This window comes from Triticum urartu, chromosome 7 (genome assembly GCF_003073215.2).
Source record: "Triticum urartu cultivar G1812 chromosome 7, Tu2.1, whole genome shotgun sequence".
NCBI classification, from domain to species: Eukaryota; Viridiplantae; Streptophyta; class Magnoliopsida; order Poales; family Poaceae; genus Triticum; species Triticum urartu.
The window spans coordinates 216121255-216129267 of NC_053028.1; the positions used below are offsets into that span (position 1 = coordinate 216121255).

The following is an 8013-nucleotide window of genomic DNA, read 5'->3' on the forward strand; positions in this document are numbered from 1 at the left end:
AAGCCAATTTCTATTCCTCAGTGTTGTTCAACAAGGAGAAGATCTTCTACCATGAGCATATTCCTCACGTGGATATGGAATCTCTGCCATACTTCGCACCAGTCCTCAGTGTTCTTCACGATGCTGGACTGCTAAACTTTTGCTCTGACATCTGCGATTGGAATGAACTGATTCTTCAATTCTATGCAACGCTGCACATCACTGGAGATGCTGAAGATGTGAATTCCTGGGTGTTGAACTGGATGTCTGAAAACACTCACTACAATGCACCAGCCTCTGAATTGCTTCGTGCTCTACCACTCAGTCCTCCCCTTGAAGAAGCTCGCTGCATCTACAGTGAACCTGATCTCACACATCATTACATGCAGGTGCTGATGAAACCTTTGAAGCTAGGTCAGGCACCAAGAACCAAATTCCTCGTGAAGGAATTGTTGTACGTGCCCAGAACTGTCTATCGTATTCTTACGAGGACAATCAGTCCTATCAAAGGCCACGACTCATCTGATGAGGAAATTGTTGGCATCATGAAGAATCTGGTATTCAACATCGTTCATGGCATTCCTGTCAATTATCACGATTTCTTCATGAGGACTATGGCCAATGTTGCACTGTCTCCGTTTGAGCTGAAGCCTTATGCACCTTGGATTATGAGATTCCTCAGGACAAGGTCTTCACTCAACTACAAAGCTGATTTCCAGAATCACCTCAGCTACTTGCCCCCAATTGAAGTCCTCAAGCAGACATATTCCTTAGTTGATGGAAAGGGCAAGGCACTAGCTGTAATAGATGAAGGCATTCGTCCATTGGATGGTCAGTTTCGCAAAGCTGCATCTTATTCCACCAATGATGACTCTGCCACACATGACTCTGCCAATGCACCCAAGTCCACTCCTCAAGCCACTGCTCCGCGCGTGATGACTGATCGTGAACTTCTGCTTAGTCTTCACCAGAAGGTGGATCGAAATCACAAATGGGTTAAGCGTCAGTTTGGTTCACTTCTTCACAACATGAATGCCACACATAATGCAATGAAGAAAACCGCTACTACCTCCATCAAGTCTTCGGTCGCACCTGGGCAATCCTGTCACATCTGTATGGTGAAGAAGATCCGAAGAACATGGGTCTCAAAGAAGATTTTGACTGGTCTGCACCTCCACCAAAGAAATTCAAGAAGGTCAAGGTTCCTTCTCTGGTGGCCAGCTCATATTCTTCATCGCGCGACACTGATGGAAATGAAGACTTGGACGACACTGCGGCAGGCCCTACTACAACAAACGACCCCAACAACGCTGGCGCTCCTTCATCAACTTGATATTCTTCAGGGGCGTTAGTCCTCATATTCGATCCTTTTGGTCATTTGATGACAAAGGGGGAGAATTTTGAGTTAGTCTTCAAGCGGGTCTTTCTATATGGGCGTTTTTTTGTTAAGTTACAACTCTCATTCTTCTGCGACTTTATTGGATCGAGTTGTAAACTTAAACCCGATGCTGCTCTGATACTCTTGATACGTTTTTCTGCATGCTTATTTCTTGTTAATATTATTGCACGCATCTTGAATTACATCAGTCACCATATTTCATCATGCATTTCAAATTCTTCACTGTTATATATCAAATGAGTGTATGAATTACAAGATATAGGGGGAGATCTCCATGATTCAACTCTTCAAGTGTGCATTGCTTCAAAAGCAAATTCCTCACTATGCACATCTTCAGGGGGAGTTCTTCTATATCTTGCAATCAAATTCCTCAATATCAGTAGTTACACTTCATATGTTTATCCCCGTTGAAAACTTAACCTATATTGTCATCAATCACCAAAAGGGGGGATTGTAAGTGCATCTAGTGCCCTTTAGTGATTTTGGTCTATGGAAGACTTATAGGTTAAGGGACTAATGTGTTTATAAGTGTACACAGGTCTATAAGTCTATGAGGAGTTTGATATTTACAGAGAAAGTCGACCCCTAAAAATGAAGTTCTTCGTCTGAAGACTTTGGTATTCTGAAGACTTTCTGAAGACTCTGAAAGTGAAGAAAATGGTGTGACCGTGAAGACTTGGTAGTCATTCGAGGAACATGAAGCGTGAAGAATTTTGTTTTCGTAGTTTCATTTTCTCTTTCTTGAGTCAAAACACCGTATTGTTAAAGGGGGTCGAGGAAATACTAAGAAAAAATTTCCAGGTGATGCTCAACTCAAAATCCTACACCTACCAATCCCTTCGAGTGAAGCCATTGGAAATATCATACAGTTCAGTCAACTTCTTCAGTGACAGAGACGAAGTTCTTCTGGTCTCTGAGGAATTTGTTCTGACTGAGGAGTTAGGAATTCGCCAGTGCGGATTTCCTACACAGTGAGGAACATGATAGCCCTAAGGATTTTGCTACTCAAAATTCCGACCGTTGCTGTGCTATGCGCCAGCTGTCCTAAAATATCTATCCACCTAATGGTCATATCATTGAAGGGCATTTATGTCTTATCATGTCGGGCTGCTCCCTAGGCTATAAATAGCCGCCCCCTACAACCACTAACTGGTTGGCTGCTCCGAGAGAAACTGACACTTGTCATTTGAGAGCAACCCATCCTCTGAAGACTTTGAGCGAAAATCATCAAGTGAGGAAAAACCAAAAACCCAAAACCCAAACACCTACAAACCCCAAGTGATTGAGCATCACTAAAGAGATTGATCCTGCGTGGATCCGACGCTTGTTACCTTTAAAGACTGTGCTTCTTCCAGACGGTTAGGCGTCATGGTCTAGAGCATCCAAGAGGAATTGTGGATCACCGAGTGACCGAGTTTGTGAAGGTTTGGAAGTCGCCTGAAGACTTACCACGAGTGATTGGACGAGGTCTGTGTGACCTTAGTTCAAGGAGAATACGGTGAGGACTGGGTATCCTGAGCTGCGTGTTCAGGACTGGGTGTCCGGGACTGTGTGTCCTCGAGTTTAAATACTCAGCCGCTCCAACCAGACGTACAACTAAGACAGCAGTTAGAACTGGTCTACCAAATCATTGTCTTCACCAAGCTTACTGGTTCTATTTCTTCAACTCTTTCATTTCCTCATAAATGTGTTGTGTGCTTGTTCATATCTGTGTTTGAAGACTTTGACTGAAGACTTTCTCAATTTCCTCAGTTCAATTTCTTCAGTCTGTTTGTCTTCATCCTGTGTTATCCTATGCTTACACTTATGTACTCTGTGCCTGTCTTCATTTCATCATGATGACTATGCTTGTATTCTGTTATGTTTATTTTTGAGTACTCATTTCGCTGCTAGTAGTTCTTCGCTAAGGAATTTCCTCACCGGAAAATTCCTCAGTGAAGAATTTCATAAAAATCGCCTATTCACCCCCCCTCTAGTCGATATAACGCACTTCCACAACCATTACTCGTGTACCATCATGAGCTGAGCTTCAAGGGCTGCCTTCCCTTTTTTGATAAAGAGAATATATTAATGTCACAAAAATATCAATTATACCCAACCACTGCACCAATAAGATGTCAAAAAGACATCAAGGATACATACAGCCAAAAAAATAAAAAAGAGAGAAAAAGAAACACAAAGACCCCATCACAATGATGAAAAACTCGCAACAACAGCACTCTAACTACCATCAAAGACAACATCTGGACTATAAAAGTGATTCTTCAAAAGCAACGTCTTCAAAAAGGAAACAATTCACAAACGTTGTCATCGCCCGATCAAAGATCCTAGGTTTTCACCCTGAAGAAAGTCCAAGTTTTCAGAACAATGCCTTCAACAAGGTCATTGTCAAGTACAACCACGAAGGTCAGACTTTGAGTTTTCACCCTGAAAACCGTGACTCGGTACTCGAAGAGCACCATCAAAAATGCAGTCCGCTTGTGCTGCCACCTCCTCTTGCCAAGGCTGGTGCTGCAAGTTGTCAAACACCCGACACACAGGAAGAACCAATGCCGCATAGTCTTCATCACTACCAATACACATCTCTGCCATTATAAACCTTCGATCATAACCAACATGACTTTCTTCACCTTTATCAATTTCATGAAAATCTATATAGACATGTCATATGACATCGACCAGAAGGCGAAGCTTCGCTCCACGCCCTCATGAAACCTCACTGACTGAAGGTGAGGATGCGCATGATCAGATTAATTTTAATCTAGATATCCATTGGCATAAGGGACCAATTGTCGGAGATCTCTGACTCTGTGAGAGAAAGACTGGAACTCATCGACATATCGAGGAGGCTGACATCAAGATCTGCTACTTGGTGCAAGAAGACGAGCAGGGCCAATCCACCTTTAATCCCAAGCCAGCACCACGCCACCAACTTGCTGCCGGGGAGAAGACGAGGCCGCCATTGGTCTTCCGGCGCTGAACAGACGGAGCAACTGAGTACGACCCACCAGATCAGGCCCAGCGCCGCTACCCCCGCGCTTGACGCGAACAGCAGCGTCCGGACCGCGACTTGCAGGCCCAGATAGGACCTAGGAAGGGTCCGCGCCGTCGAAGCCCGCACGCCACGGATCAGCACGCCACAGAGCCACCTAGTCGCTCCGCCAAAGGCCAGCGCCGCCGCCTCGTCTTCTCGCCCGCAGACCTCCCCCCGTGCACACCCTACGCTGTGTTCCTCCGCCCCGAGACATAGCAGATGTGCGCCTCCTCTGCCCTAGCCCTGCAAGCTGCAATATCACGCATGGTTCTCTCCTAAGCCAATCCTGCGGATCCATCCCTTCGGCTGCAGCCGCCGCCATCCCCTTCGGCAACCGCCTACCCCTCCCATCCGACGCCGCCGGCCACCACGACTCTCCTCCGCCGCCATCCCCTGCGACAGCCCCACACCGCACCCCTGCCGTTCTCCGCCATCCACCACCGCTGTCCTTGGTTGGCACCACCTCCATTGCCTGGGCTATTATGCTTGGCTGAGTTTTGGGTGAAATAATCTCGCGGGAGCCGGGAGCGGGAGCGGGAGAAGAGTCCTTTTCCTTGTGCAATTTGAATAGAAAGGATATCGATTTTGGTTTGTGCGGCAACCGTAGTCAAAAGGAGTAAACTTTATTCGGAGTTTGGCTGTTGAGAAGTTGTAATCCGGATCCTCCTCCCTTTTGGAGGAGAGCCTGTCAGCGATTAGTCAGCCGGCCTCAATAAATAGAGAACTTGGAGGAGTAGGAGGGGCGATTGTCGATCCAATAAGTTGACATCCCCGATTTTGTTTTCGCCAGCGATTAGTCTGCTTTGTTACGCCGGCCTAAATAAATAGAGGAGCAGGAGGAGAGGCACTCGGATAAGGGCAGATCAGGCGTCCGCCGTTTCCACAGATCCAATAAGATCGATCTGATCAGCTCAGGCGTCATAACATCAAGTCATCAACAAGACCACTTGTTTATCCGATTAGCCATGACAAAGCTAAAAATGCATCGCAGACGTAATGTAAGTGTTGTTTCTGTTGTGCCTGATTGATGTTTGTCCTTCACGTCAGGTTCATCCCCAAAACTCTGATTATTTCTTGTTTTCCAGCTAAATGCAATGCAAAAACCAACTCGCACAGAAGACGCTGCTGGCAATGCAAACGAAGACAGGCTTAGCAAGCTACCGCATGACCTTCTGCTCAACATCCTAGAGAGGGTGGACACGCTCGATGCAATAAGGACCTGCGTCCTCTCCAAGCAAATGCTTAAGCTCCCCGGCATGCTCTCGTAGTTCTTCCTAAGTTGTAGTTCCATTCCAGGTTTTTATGATAAATCTCGTGTTATCAGCCTCAGTGACGTGCATCGAACCAACGGTGTTGTGGCTCATGTTACGGATAACATCTTGAGCACAAGGAGCCAGGAGATCACCATCAGCAAAGTCAAAATCAGATTCGTCTTGGTGCCACATGACTCTCTCACCATTGGCAAATCTGTCGCCTGTGCCATGGCAACCCAGAAGGTTGGAGCAGCTGAATTTGAGGTCATAACGGAGAAGCCTTATGAGTGGTGCTCTCCTGCCGACTTCCTCCACGGTGCGAAGCAGTTCAATGATTTTGTCGGTGCTTGTCCTGATGCATTTGCTGGCCTCAGGCGCCTGTGGCTGTGCAATATGAGGTTTGGTGAACTGGACATCCCTAACATCCTCAGCACTTGCAAGCTCTTGGAGTCATTGCGTTTAACCGAATGCGACGCAAGGATCCATCCTGTGCTGCAAGTAGAGCATGCTGAACTTGTTGAGCTTGAGATCGACTATGGGGAATTTGAGAGAGTTGAGCTGATATATCTACCAAAACTCCGACGGGTGAGATATAAGAGTTGGTTCTCTTATAAAGATCCCGTGTATTTTGGTTTTGTACCACAACTTTCAAAGCCGAGCCTCAGTAAAACTGGCACCCGTTGGGATAAGACTCTTGAGTTAAGTCAGCTTCTTGCTAATGTTCCTTCCTTAAGCGATCTGCATCTGAATTTCGAAAGTGAAAAGGTACTCACTAGTCATTTGAATCATATCTGTCCATTCTCACTCTATATATGATGGTTATATGTAATGACAGTAGTAACTTAAGTTGGTCTTCTCTGCCAGTTGAGAATGTGATTTACTTGAAACTTACGCTAAGTTTGTAATTTGTTTTTCTGTCCCAGATTTGGGTCCTGCCAGAATGCCCGAAACCGCTCAAGCATGTGCTCACCAAATTACAGCACGTGAATCTGGACCATCTCCCTGAAGGACGTGATTTAGATTGGACAATGTTTATTCTTGAAGCTGCACCCTTTCTAAAAGAGCTGTGCATCACAGTATGGGATCATTGGTGCATAATGATGACAGACGAAAAGTTTCGAAAGGAAAATGGTTACTGTGAAAAGGAGGACGTGAAGTGGAAGCCATATGCCCCTGATTTCAGGCACAAGAATCTAGTTAAGCTCACCATCTATGGCTTCCAACCCGACGACAACTTTGTGCGGTACATTAGGTTCGTCATGAAACATGCGGTCAATATAACAGAGATATCTCTGCATGACAGGAAGGTATGTGGGAGCTGTGGTACCTTGGGTCTTGAGGTTTGTCCGTCAAGATATCCACGAACCGCCAAGAAGAGGAGGCAGACAATTGCGATGGTTGGTTTGACTTCACAGCAAAAAATCTACTTTCGGTCCTAATTGAAAAATGATTTGCATGATATTCTTAAGATATGTATTTTGTAAATCATCTGCCATGTCATCCTTTAGTTGGAAGGAGTTCCTGAACTCCATAATTTTGTAGTTACTGAGTCTGTACTCTTGCTTTCCCTTAAAATGAAGCTTTGTACCGTTGCCCAATTGAGGAAATATTTTAAGTTGCGACAGTATATCTGCGGTGCCTCTTTTGTTATGCAAAAATAAAATGCTTGATGCATTGGAAATTTATGTTATTCATCCTGATGCAATCTACTACATTAAAAATATGATGCTATATAGATACCATGATTAGATACTTTTAAGTGGGTTTTAGTTCAAGTACTTAATCTCTCTCTGTACGTAAAGAGATGGAACGTGCTGGAGTAGTAGCGTATGGAGGCAGGAGAACATCCATGCTGCGTTGCTGAAGCCTCCCAGGTCCCAGCAAGGGAGGCGTTGGTTTTAGCTGAACAGCTGGGTGTCGCCAAGCTTCAGGTTGGTGCAAGAGATGGAATGTGCAGAGGCCGTGAAGAAGCTAGTGCAGGACATAAAGCTGCGTAGTTGTCGCTTTAGCAAAGGTTGGCTGTGATGAGTACTCTGATCTTTAGCAAAGCATGGGATTAATGTACCTCTGTGATGAGTATTCTGCACCTTTAACCTTCTTATGATAACACAACACTAACCCGCTTCATTTCACGCACTTAAGCTTCTTTTTTGTCTGGACCCAAGATCTAAGACATACCGAGATTTGCGTCCGCACAACAGCCATACAGACTGGTCCATGGGTGCCATATAATCTCGGAGAGCCCGAAACAATGGTCCAACGGTCCTACACCGGAACAGATCAACCAATGTAGGGGAACCCATTGCTCCCACACAGGTAGTACTATTTAGGCCTGGGAATGAATGCCC

At 45.5% G+C, this 8013-nt stretch overlaps 1 pseudogene; it reads left to right on the forward strand.

The window, feature by feature from the left end:
• Positions 1–4259: 4259 nt before the first annotated feature.
• Positions 4260–7292, forward strand: LOC125522875 (annotated as a pseudogene).
• Positions 7293–8013: the final 721 nt, after the last annotated feature.